Source organism: Anomaloglossus baeobatrachus, chromosome 11 (assembly GCF_048569485.1).
Source record: "Anomaloglossus baeobatrachus isolate aAnoBae1 chromosome 11, aAnoBae1.hap1, whole genome shotgun sequence".
In the NCBI taxonomy this organism is placed as follows: Eukaryota; Metazoa; Chordata; class Amphibia; order Anura; family Aromobatidae; genus Anomaloglossus; species Anomaloglossus baeobatrachus.
Window position 1 is genome coordinate 26644197 of NC_134363.1, and position 12854 is coordinate 26657050.

Genomic DNA, 12854 nt, shown 5'->3' on the forward strand with positions numbered 1-12854 from the left:
GGAGGTGGCATGCCGGACAACATGGCACAAGCCAATTAGCTACAGCAATGAAAATCAGCACATGATTACGCCTTTAGTTTAAGAAAACAAGCACACAGCCTGGTAAGAGAAGCATAGTTGATTTTTGTTTTTCAACCCCTACAGCATGCTGGTTTCAGCCTACATAGAAAAAGCCTTCCACCAATTCACACTGGGAGTAATAACCGCATAATCAGATGTAGTGTGCAACAAAAAAAAAAAATATATATATATATACATCATGATGCTGGCTCTCATTTATGGATGTCTGACCTAATATTTGGGATGGAGTCACCTATTCCCACCCAATGTCCTTATCAGGATAAATTGCTGTTATACAGTTACAATGGTAAAAGTAATGCTTATGATCTCACTTACACAGATAGAGCCTTGATCCAGTATCGATCTGTATCTAGCTACTATGTGGATTCATAGTAACAGAGATGCCTATGATCTCATTTCTGAGGGCAGAGCCATAGTTTCAGCTCTGGTGGGGATATAGCTGCCATGCAGCTCGAAATGAATGGCTTTACTTCCAAGGGTGGAGCCTTAGCAACAGCTCCGATATGTGTTATGATCCGGAACCATGGAAGACCACCACAAATCATTGGCAAAAAGGTGACAAGAGCATTGGCAAGTAATCTGGCCGCCATCCCCTTACTAACCAACACAACTAGAAGTAGCCGAGGGGTGAACTAACATCCTGTGCACCGCGAACCCAGACGGAGAACTAACTATCCTAAAGGTAGGAAAGATGAATAACTCTCTGCCTCAGAAAATAGACAAGAATAGCAAGCCCCCCACATTCAAAGACTGCGGTGATATAGGAAAAACACAATACACAGGTAGATGACAGAATTAGCAAAAGGTGAGGCCCCCGCTGACTAAAATAGGAAAGGACAGGAAAGGGACTGATGGTTGCCAGAGAAAAACCCTACAAAATACCAACTTCCTGATAGTACAAAAAGGCCTTCAGATCGCACGATCTGAACTCCGTCCTATACCAGGTGCCCTTGTCATACCAATGAACAGAAAACAAGAATCATAACAAAGTCAACAAGCCACAAACACATGGACCCAAAGGAGCTATACGCCACACAGAACTGCAGGGAGTTCCTCAACAATCCACTAAGGGGGAAAATCCCTGCAAGCAAATAAACTGAAAATAAACCACAGCAAAATGACAAACCCAGATAAACAAAAGAACAGACAATAAATAAAGAGCAAGCACTTATCTGGGGAAGATGTGGTGTAGAGCAGGATTAAGCAGGCTGGAGATACAAAGAACAACTGACATCCGGCAACAGCCTGCAATCAGACCAGGACTTAAATAGGCAGAGAGTTAGGAAAGGAAACACCCACTGCACAACACACCTGGTCTCTGTCCAAACCTTTCCTGGCCACCAGAGGGAGTCTCCCAGCAGCCAAGACATAAGTAACATTCACAACAGTACACCCCCCTTGAGGAGGGGTCACCGAACCCTCACCCACGCCACCGGGTCGCTCAAGATGAGCATGATGGAAGGCGCGAACCAACCTGTCCGCATGAATGTCAGAAGCCACAACCCAAGAGCTATCCTCCTGCCCATAACCCTTCCATTTCACAAGGTACTGAAGCTCACGCCTACTGCGACGGGAATCCAGGATTTTTTCAACCTCATACTCCAGATTCCCTTGTACCAAAACAGGGTCAGGAGGCGCTGCTGCAGGAACTGTTGGCTCCACATATTTCTTCAATAAGGACTTATGGAAGACATTGTGAATCTTAAATGACGCAGGCAGAGTCAAACGGAAAGATACAGGATTAATAATCTCCGAAATCTTATAAGGTCCAATAAATCTGGGCTTAAATTAAGGAGACGGAACTCTCATAGGAATATTTTTAGAGGACAACCACACCATGTCCCCTACTTTAAACCGGGGACCAACAGTCCGACGCCGGTTGGCAAACTTTTGGGCAGTTTCTTGGGACTGAAACAAATTATCCACTACCTGCCCCCAAATCTGCTGCATTCTGTTGACCACCGAATCCACCCCCGGACAGTCAGATGCCTCAAGCTGCCCTGAGAGGAACCTAGGGTGATACCCAAAATTGCAGAAAAAGGGGGACACCAACGTGGTAGAGCTAGCTCTATTGTTAAGGGCAAATTCAGCCAAAGGCAAAAACGAAACCTAGTCATCCTGATCCGCAGAAACAAAACACCGTAAATAGGTCTCCAGGGTCTGGTTAGCCCTTTCAGTCTGACCGTTGGTCTGAGGATGAAACGCCGAGGAGAAAGACAGCTGAACACCCAATTTGGAGCAAAAAATCCTCCAAAACCTGGATACAAACTGCACCCCTCTGTCAGAAACAATGTTTTCGGGAATACCATGCAAACGGACAACATGTTGGAAAAACAAAGGCACCAACTCTGATGAAGACAGCAACTTAGATAGGGGAACCAAGTGGACCATGTTGGAGAATCTGTCACAGATCACCCAAATCACAGTCATTTTCTGAGAGACGGGAAGCTCTGAAATAAAATCCATAGAGATATGCGTCCAAGGTTTCTTAGGTACAGGCAAAGGCAATAATAGCCCACTAGAACGTGAACAACAGGGCTTGGACCTAGAACAAACTCCACACGACTGCACAAAACGACGGACATCTCGGGACAGGGAAGGCCACCAAAAAGAGCGTCTCACAAGATCCCGAGTACCAAAAATGCCAGGATGACCCGCCAAAACAGAGCAATGAACCTCAGAGACAACTCGGTCTCTCCATTGGTCTGGGACAAACAGTTTCCCTGTAGGACATCTCTCAGGTTTATCCCCCTGAAATTCCGCCAGTGCCAACCGCAGATCAGGCGAAATAGCCGAGAAAACTACACCATCATTCAGGATAGTAGACGGTTCGAGAACCTCAAAAGAGTCAGCGCAGAAACTCCTGGAAAGGGCATCGGCCTTAACATTCTTGGTGCCCGGCAAAAAAGACACCACAAAATTAAACCGGGTAAAAAACAAAGCCCACCTGGCCGCCGAGGATTCAACCTCTTGGCCGATTCCAGATAGATGAGATTCTTGTGGTCCATAAGCACCACAACTTGATGCCTCGCCCCCTCCAACCAATGCCTCCACTCTTCAAATGCCCACTTCATAGCCAATAATTCCTGGTTCCCCACATCATAATTCCGTTCAGAAGGAGCAAACTTCCAAGAGAAAAAAGCACAGGGCTTAAGTTTACCCTAAGTAGCGTCTCATTGAGACAGAACAGCACCTGCTCTGATCTCTGAGGCATCGATCTCAACTTGAAATGGGCGAGACACATCAGGTTGTTGCAGAACTGGGGCAGAAGTGAATCGCCTTTTAAGCTCCTGGAAGGCCACAATAGCCTCAGGGGTCCAATGCTCAGCATCAGCTCCCTTCTTTGTCAAATCTGTCAGAGGTTTGACAATGGCAGAAAAATTGGCTATAAATTTACGGTAAAAATTAGCAAACCCCAAAAACCGCTGCAGGGATTTTAGAGAAGTCGGTTGCACCCAGTCGTAAATAGCCTGAACCTTAACCGGGTCCATTTCAATAGCGGAGGGAGACAGGATGAAGCCCAAAAAGGAAATCCTTTGCACCCCAAAGAGGCACTTTGACCCCTTAACGTACAGTGCATTATCCTTAAGTATCTGAAAAACCTCCCGTACTTGCCCCACATGAGAGTCCCAATCATCAGAAAAAATCAAGATGTCATCCAAATACACAATCAAAAATTTACCAATAAGGTCCCGAAAAATATCATTCATGAAGGCCTGGAAGACGGAGGGTGCATTAGTGAGCCCAAAAGGCATCACTAGGTACTCAAAATCCCCCTCAGGAGTATTAAAAGCCGTCTTCCATTCATCACCCTCCTTAATACGGATGAGATTATACGCATCCTTGAGATCCAGTTTCGTAAACCATTTGGCACTCTGCATTCTAGAGAACAGATCAGACATCAGAGGCAAAGGGTACTGATATTTGACTGTAATTTTATTAAGAACACGGTAATCAATACAAGGCCTCAACGAACCATCTTTCTTAGCAACAAAGAAGCCAGCACCCAAAGGAGAAGATGAGGGCCGAATGTGCCCCTTCTCCAATGATTCTCTGATGTATGACCGCATGGCATCATGTTTGGGCACAGACAAGTTGAAAATCCGCCCCTTGGGAAATTTACAACCGGGCATCAACTCAATGGCACAGTCACAGTCCCGGTGTGGGGGGCAGAGAATCATATTCCTGGTCATTAAATACATCACGGAAATCAGACAAGAAAGCTGGAACATCAACTGCCTGAGCAGACGTGGACGACACAGAAAGGTCCTGATGCAAACCTTGACAACCCCAACTAGCTACCGACAAGGATCTCCAGTCAAGAACCGGATTATGGGTCTGCAACCACGGAAATCCCAGTACCAAGGTATCCTGTAGATTATGCAATACTAAAAATGTACACGTTTCCTGATGCGCTGGTGCAACTCTTATAGGCACCTGGGTCCAAAATTGGGGTTTATGTTCTGCCAAAGGGGTAGCATCAATACCCCTTAAAGGAATAGGAGTTTGCAAAGGAACCATGGGAAAACCACAATCCCTAGCAAACCCAAAATCCATCAAATTGAGCGCTGCCCCTGAGTCCACAAAGGCAAATGCAGAAAAGGAAGACAATGAGCAAATCAATGTGACAGACAAAAGAAACTTTGGTTGCAAAGAACCCACAGTAACAGAAGTAGCCAATCTCCTTTCACGTTTAGGGCAGACAGAGATGTTATGAGAAGCGTCTCCACAATAGAAGCACAGTCTATTCTTCCATCTGAACCCCTGCCGACTAGCATTAGAAAGGACCCTATCACACTCCATAGGCTCCAAAGGCTGTTCCACAGGCACAAAACCAGCAGGTATCTTCCGGCGCTCACGTAAACGCCTATCAATCTGAATGGCCAAGGTCATAGAGGCATCAAGACCAGAAGGGACGGGAAATCCTACCATTACATTCTTCACAGCATCCGCAATACCCTTGCGAAAAAGAGCCGCAAGCGCATCATCATTTCATTTGGTAAGGACCGCCCACTTACGAAATTTCTGACAAAACGTTTCTGCAGAATCCAAACCCTGAGTTAAGGACAACATGACCTTTTCTGCTTGGTCCACAATATTGGGTTCGTCATATAATAATCCCAAGGCCTGAAAAAAGGAGTCCACATCATTGAGAATCTGATCATCAGACGCTAAAGAGAAGGCCCAGTCCTGAGGGTCACCACGCAGCAAGGAGATGACAATCTTAACCTGCTGTACGGGATTCCCTGAGGACTTAGGGCGCAGGTCAAAAAATAATTTACAATTATTTTTGAAGCTCAAAAATCTCGACCGATCTCCCGAAAAAAATTCAGGAACAGGAATCTTAGGCTCTGCAAGGGGAGTCTGTGCAAGAAAAGACTCTATACGACGAACCTTAGCATCAAGATGAGCAACACGCTCACCCAATTCATCCATTCTTGACAAAAGAAATCTTCCACAGAACCCAAAGAAGAAGAGGAAAAACACAAAAAAAAAAAAATTTCTCAGCAGCTTTCCTTATTTTTTTTTTTTTCCTTCTTAAGAGTACCCTTTAAATTTAGTTGGACGGATGTACTGTTATGATCCGGAACCATGGAAGACCACCACAAATTATTGGCAAAAAGGTGACAAGAGCATTGGCAACTAATCTGGCCGCCATCCCCTTACTAACCAACACAACTAGAAGTAGCCGAGGGGTGAACTAACATCCTGTGCACCGCGAACCCAGCCGAAGAACTAACTATCCTGAAGGTAGGAAAGATGAATAACTCTCTGCCTTAGAAAATAGACAAGAATAACAAGCACCCCACATTCAAAGACTGCGGTGATATAGGAAAAACACAATACACAGGTAGATGACAGGATTAGCAAAAGGTGAGGCCCCCGCTGACTAAAATAGGAAAGGACAGGAAAGGGACTGATGGTTGCCAGAGAAAAACCCTACAAAATACCAACTTCCTGATAGTACAAAAAGGCCCTCAGCGATCTGAACTCCGTCCTATACCAGGTGCCCTTGTCATACCAATGAACAGAAAACAAGAATCATAACAAAGTCAACAAGCCACAAACACATGGACCCAAAGGAGCTATACTCCATACAGAACTGCAGGGAGTTCCTCAACAATCCACTGAGGGGGAAAATCCCTGCATGCAAATAAACTGAAAATAACCACAGCAAAATGACAAACCCAGATAAACAAAAGAACAGACAATAAATAAAGAGCAAGCACTTATCTGGGGAAGATGTGGTGTAAGGCAGGATTAAGCAGGCTAGAGATACAAAGAACAACTGACATCCGGCAACAGCCTGCAATCAGACCAGGACTTAAATAGGCAGAGAGTTAGGAAAGGAAACACCCACTGCACAACACACCTGGTCTCTGTCCAAACCTTTCCTGGCCACCAGAGGGAGTCTCCCAGCAGCCAAGACATAACTAACATTCACAACAGATATGTGTCTAGCTGCTATGTGGCATCATACTAACTGTCATGACTCAGGATTAAATTCAGCAACCCTGTGATGTGTAATTGGTTTCCTGGTCCGCTGAGCCACAGCAGGTTCAGTCTCTGTCCAAGTGCTGATTATCTTTGTTTCTTTCTTTTCGTTCAGCAGATGTTTCATTTTGTCATTTAGTCTGTCCTATCACATTGCGGGTGGGTGCAGCTACATATACCTTCCACTACCAGGTTATAGCACCTGCCTGGATCCACAGACTCAGACGGGCTTTAATGGACAGGCTAGAGGGAAGCCACTCACCAAGCAGAACCCCTAGAACCCTGAAACCCTTTAACCCCTATACAGAGATTTGGAATTACACAGGGCCCTGGAGATCACTACCTGTTAAAGGCTGCAGTTCGAGAGAATAGTAGTCAGGCAGGGTCAAACCAGGAATTGCAGAACAGGGACAGAATCGGCAGGCAAGGACGTAATCAGAAAATAAGCAGAAGTCAATTCCGGATTGTGCAGCGAGGTACATAAACAGCAGGCAGAAGAGGTAACAAGTAGAGATCAGCACACAGGAATCACTATACAAATAACTCAGGAACCAGGAATAGAACTATCTCTGGCAGTGGTCAGATGACAGGAGGGGGAATAAGAAGGGTGTGGTGTCCTCCCATTGGCTGCAGGTGAATGATGACAACTTCAGCTGGAAGACACACGCCACCTACAGTCAGCCAGTGGTACTGCAGGTTCCAGGGAAACCCAACCTAGTGGATGAGCGGAGCCTGCACTCAGTGGAGCCACAGGCACCGATTCCTCTCCCATCACCAGCACTATCCATGGCGGGAACACGGTGTCGCCTGGCGATCGGAGCAGAAGTCGCAGGAGCGGACTACGGTGGGGACATGACACTGGTCTTGACTGTATTCCAATGTGGAACCTGCTTGGAGTTCCAATCATACTTACAAGGATTTCTTCCAGCCAGATGGAGACCAGCTAAGTTTATTACAATATCTTTGCTACCAAATGTGTCTATCCTACTCCTTTCTCTTGCCAAGAATTAGGTAATAAGAGGCTTTCCTTTCTTGCTGTGACACTTTACTCTTTCTACTATGCACTCGTAGTACAAGCCACCAAGACCTCACCTCTCTGGCCATCCCATGGCATCTGTCAAGGTACTTCCTCCCGCTTATGGCTTTCCTGGCCCGTGAAAACCACACAGGTTTCCTGGCCCGTGAAAACCACACAGGTTTCCTGGGAGTGCACTTAGAGCACCAGCGTATTCACTCCCCTCCTCTTATAAGGGCAATGTGCACACTCTGCATCTGTTCCCAGCCAATGGCTGGAGGACACTAGGTAATTAAGGCACCCTCGCCTTATGTAAGGTGCCTGAGCAACGTCATCTATCAAAGACATGCTTGTTAGTGATCATGTTCCGTTCCTTATATCCTGTATCCATTGTCTGTATAAGCTAACCTGTGTCTGTGTTCCAGAGTCAACCGTGCCTGCTACACAAATATAAAAAGGCTTTATTGATATGAAAATGGTTAAAAAATAAGTTTCTTTCTGCAACACATGAATAAATACTCAATCAATATACATAATATTGGATAACACAATAAAGCCTAAAATATAAAGGACAACTATCAGAGGTACGGTAGGTAAGCTTGGACCCGCGCTAAGAGTACACCGCCTCCAAACCGCTTGCACTCAGCCCTCCCTACAATCAGACCAGCCATAATGGCTATAGTGTATGTCCCAGTGGGAGAAGGGGAAACAGGTGAGGCATATTATCGGTCAGGGTATCAGTGCAGGAACAAGCAGGCGGTTAGAGGAAGCTCTCGTGGAGGACCCGACGTACGTTTCGCAGTACTTATGCTGGCTTAATCATGATTAAGCCTGTACCTCTTATAGTTGTCCTTTATATTTCAGTTCTTATTGTGTTATCCAATATTATGTATTTTGATTATTCATTTATTGCAGAAAGAAACTTGATTTTTAACCATTTTCACATCAATAAAGCCTTTTTATATTTGTAGCTTAAAAAACTCCTCATCTCTTCGTGTTTTAATTGGTAGATGGAGTAGGTTGTAAGCCGCAAGCTTTCACTTGATTGCATGGCTTCACTCACATCACATTATAATGTGCCATACGTTTTTTGTTTTGTTAATGCCTGCTATACCTGTCTGAACTAGCTGAGAAGGAGGGGTTCAGAAAGTAGGTATTGTGAGTTAAATTGTTGGGGGCTCATTTCCAATGGGTAGGGGAGGTTTTGTTTATTCTTAAGGCACAGAGATGGAATAGGGGGAAGAGGATAGGGTTAGATAAAAGTAAATAAGTCCATGCAATGTGATTTTTTTCCCACATAAACTTTGTCAGGATCTGAGATTGAGGTGCAAAGGCCAATTTCGAAAAAGGCGAAGCTTAGTTTCTCTAAAGCAATAAAGAATTATAAATATATACATACGGCACACCGAATAGAACAGTTCTATTGTATTCGGTCAGATTGAAATCATATTCGGTCAGATTGAAATCATATTCGTTCAGATTGAAATCCATTTTGACCGTTTATCTAAAAGAAAAAAATATATATATTTACAAAAATAACCAAACAGATTGTTCATTATAACAGTGCAGCACAGAGTGGAGATCTTTTATTGGTCGCTGCTGTACCCAATTTATGGAACCCATCCTCAAATTTAGAACAGTAAAGGTGTGGCCATACCATTGATGAAACCTGTCTACCCGGCCGCCTGTCTCCCCTGTCACGCTCCCGGGATCCCGGCGCTGCCTGTCACTCACCAGTCCGGTCCCCGGGTCTCCTGTCCACCCGCTCTCCCTCCTGTGCGTCCTCCATACTCCCCGTCCGCCGTTCCAGGCGTCCCGCTGCGGTCCGAGACTCAGCTTCTGCCTCACCTGCATCTCCTCCACTTCCCCCAGCACGTCCTGTACTGGTCTCCGGCACTCGGGCCTCGCGCATGCGCACTAGGGCACGGGCACGCTCACTCACCTTTTCTCAAAGGGCCATCGTCACTGAGACAGAATATGGCTGATTACATGTACAGGGTATATAAGAACTTCCTTTTCTTGTGGGCGCTGCCTGTTCAAAGTGTTCTTGTAGCTGGGTGTTCAAGGCCCTCTGTTCTTCGTACCCAGGTTAACCTTGTCTCTTCCCACAGTGTCCGTCTGCCAACCTGAGTGTGTCCAGCCTGCCGGTTTCCCAGGAGTTGCCCCGGTGCCCATCAGCTGTGGATCCCGCCATCTTCCATCAGCCTGTACCCGTCACCAGTCCTGGATTCCATCTGGTCACATAAGCCTGCACGTTTTGCTGGATCCGAACCCCGTCTGTTGTTACCACTCAGCACCTGTACCCGGTTTCAGTCATCATTCCTGCACACGGCCCCTGTTGGACTAATAGTCATATCCCGTAAAGCCTTCTGAAGGACACGTACTCCGAACTCTCTTGTGTCCCGGCTACTGTACATCTAGGCCCTCTGGGAGGGGATTGGACAGTCCCTGTATAGGGGTTCGCTCCTGGTTGCCTCTCTGTGGGAGTCCGGTGCACGGTCCCGTGGATACACCTCCAGGACATTACAGGGCCCAAGGGGGAAGAGAGCCACAACCGCCTCCAAAGCAGAAAGGAGCTTCTGTCAGTGACACATTATTGGACTGTATATGTACCCTATAGTGTTCTTGTACAAGGGCCCTCGTGTGTGTCCACCACTGAGCACTCAGATTTTTTACAGTTCCATCTAGTTCCTATAGAGCCAATTACTCAGCTGCCATCAGACTGTATCAGATAAGGGAAGGAAGTGCACCTCATATGACATGGAATATACTTCACATGTGATTGTTCAATTATTTTGTACATTATTCACACCTAATAGAGAAAGGATAGCAGCATTTGGGGTAAATTATCCTTCCTCAGGCTTCTTCCAGAGGCAAACCATATACAAATGGATCAATGGGAGTACCAAGGTTTTGGGTGAGATTCCCCATTAGTACAACCTGGATACACCCCTGTGCATCATAAATACTGCATGTCTGATATACGGACTGGAGTGGCTTCTTATTTGACTCCCAATGACACCCACCCCAACCCTGGATCTCCTATAGGATAGGCCTATTTATCCATTTTTATTTGTTTTGCCGCTTGAGGAAGCCTGGCACATGGTGTTATGTCAGAAATGTTGCTCTTTATTCCTGTAACAATGGCATAACTTGAAAACAAATCATGTTTGAAGAATTTTTCCTTACCATTTGGTGTGCTCCTTCCCAAGCGTCTATTACTTAAGAGCAAAAAAAGTTGAAGCAGCAAAAATCTCTTTAATTTCTTGATGCCAATTCTCGTATACATATACAAAACCTCTTAAATAAAAAAAAAAATATTGCGGTCACAGCAGAAGGAGGACCATGGGAACCTTTTAGTTGTGACCACAGCTTTTTCGATGTTGGTGTTTAATTACATTCACTTACAGGTTAGTGATGGGTTGGTCTCATAAACCCTCCCCATTACCATTCTAGAGCTTAGTGGCAGCTTTGGGCTGTTATTAACCCCTGCATTTACCCCCATTGCCACCACACCTGGACAAGCGGGAAAAGCCGGGTTAAGTGCTGTGCTTGTCGCATTTAATTAATGCAACAAGGTGGCTGCAGGCTGCTATTCTTAGCCTGGGAGGTCCAAATAACCATGGCTTTCCCCAGTCTGAGAATACCAGCTGACGGGCTTTATCTTGGCTGGATATCAAAATTGAGGCGACCGCACATAGTTTATTTAAAATATTTATTTAAATAATAAAAAAATGTCAAGCAGTTCCTCTTATTTTGATAAACAATCAAGTCAAGATGAGAACATGGCTGGGGGCTGCAGCCATTAGCCATGTGCTTTATCTGTCTTGGGTATCATAATCCAGAGGGACCCTAAGCAAATTTGTTATTTATTTATTTATACTGTAAGATTTAGACGCAAACAGAGCCTGTGACTAGAAGCAGTCAGCTTACACACTGCTACTCAGGATGGGGGTGCGTCTGACTGCAACCAATCACTGCCACCAGTGCGTGGGCAAAGCAGTGAATATTCAGTGAGGGTTAATTATTGGCCCCAGAAGTGAATGATCATCCTGGAAGCAGTATACCACCATGACGGATGCTTCGTAAGTAAAGCACACGCTCTCCTATCCTCCTATCCCTTCTATCAACATTTTAATCACTAGATTTTGGTCCCCATAGACTTATATGGGGACCGGAATCCAGACTGGAACTGAGTTTTAACAACCAGATCACCGGGATCAGCCAGCCCCAGTTAACTGCGAGTTCGCTTATCTCTAATTAGGACTAGAAAAAAAATAATTGTAAACATTGTGAACCTATAATTTATGAACTTAAGGGGCACTTTGCACACAACAACATCACAAGCCGATGCTTGCGATGCTGAGCACGATAGTCCCCGCCCCCATCGCAGCAGCAATATCTTGTGATAGCAGCCGTAGCGAACATTATCGCTACGGCAGCTTCACATGGACTCACCTGCCTTGCGTTGTCGATCTGGCCGGTGACCTGCCTCCTTATTAAGAGCTGCTAGTAATGAGGAAACAAAAGGCGCAAATAGGGTCTTACCCGGCAATAACCGTTTAGAAAGTAAAGATGAAACACTCACCTGATGAAGTTGTGCCAGTCACAACTCCTTGTAAAGCATGTGAGTGTCAGCGTGGTTCTAAGCAGCGGCCCCGTAATGATCGTGCTGAAGGGATTTTTTATATATGTATATACATATATGAGAAAAACGGGTTTAAGCCGCGCTAAAGAAACGATATTTCCAAGATGTTAAATTTAAGATCTCTTTTTTATTACAGTTCCAACGCGTTTCAGAGACATAAACCGTCTCCTTCTTCAGGGAAAAGAGAAAATGTACACACAGTATGCAGACCAGTTGGTTATATAGGAGTCCATTAAAAGCCACGTTGATCACAGTGACGTCAATGCTCTCATGGTAACAGAATGACTCATGAGCACGTGAAGACTACAACGAAATCGTGTTAGTTTTTTTAAAAAATATATATATACATGTATACAAGCATCTGACTTTTTCACATCATAAAAATGACTGCAAAATAAAAGATAATGATGAATAAAAGTGTAAAAATAAAAATTATTGAAACTATTTGGTTTTTTTCTAAGCGCGTAAATGTGATGGTAGACATAAAAGACCACTGTTAAATGTGGTACTAGAACCCCAAAGAAGGAGTATTTCCCTGAGTCCTAACTCCAAATAGCTCGTAACTATCCATTACTCTATGGCTGACTGCTTGTTGAAGGGGAAAGAAACAAACAA

At 45.0% G+C, this 12854-nt stretch overlaps 1 protein-coding gene across 1 annotated transcript in view; it reads right to left on the reverse strand.

The window, feature by feature from the left end:
* The window catches only part of LOC142256814 (C3a anaphylatoxin chemotactic receptor-like), a 450349-nt gene that overhangs the window by 332898 nt on the left and 104597 nt on the right, over positions 1–12854 (reverse strand). The window lies entirely within an intron of this gene.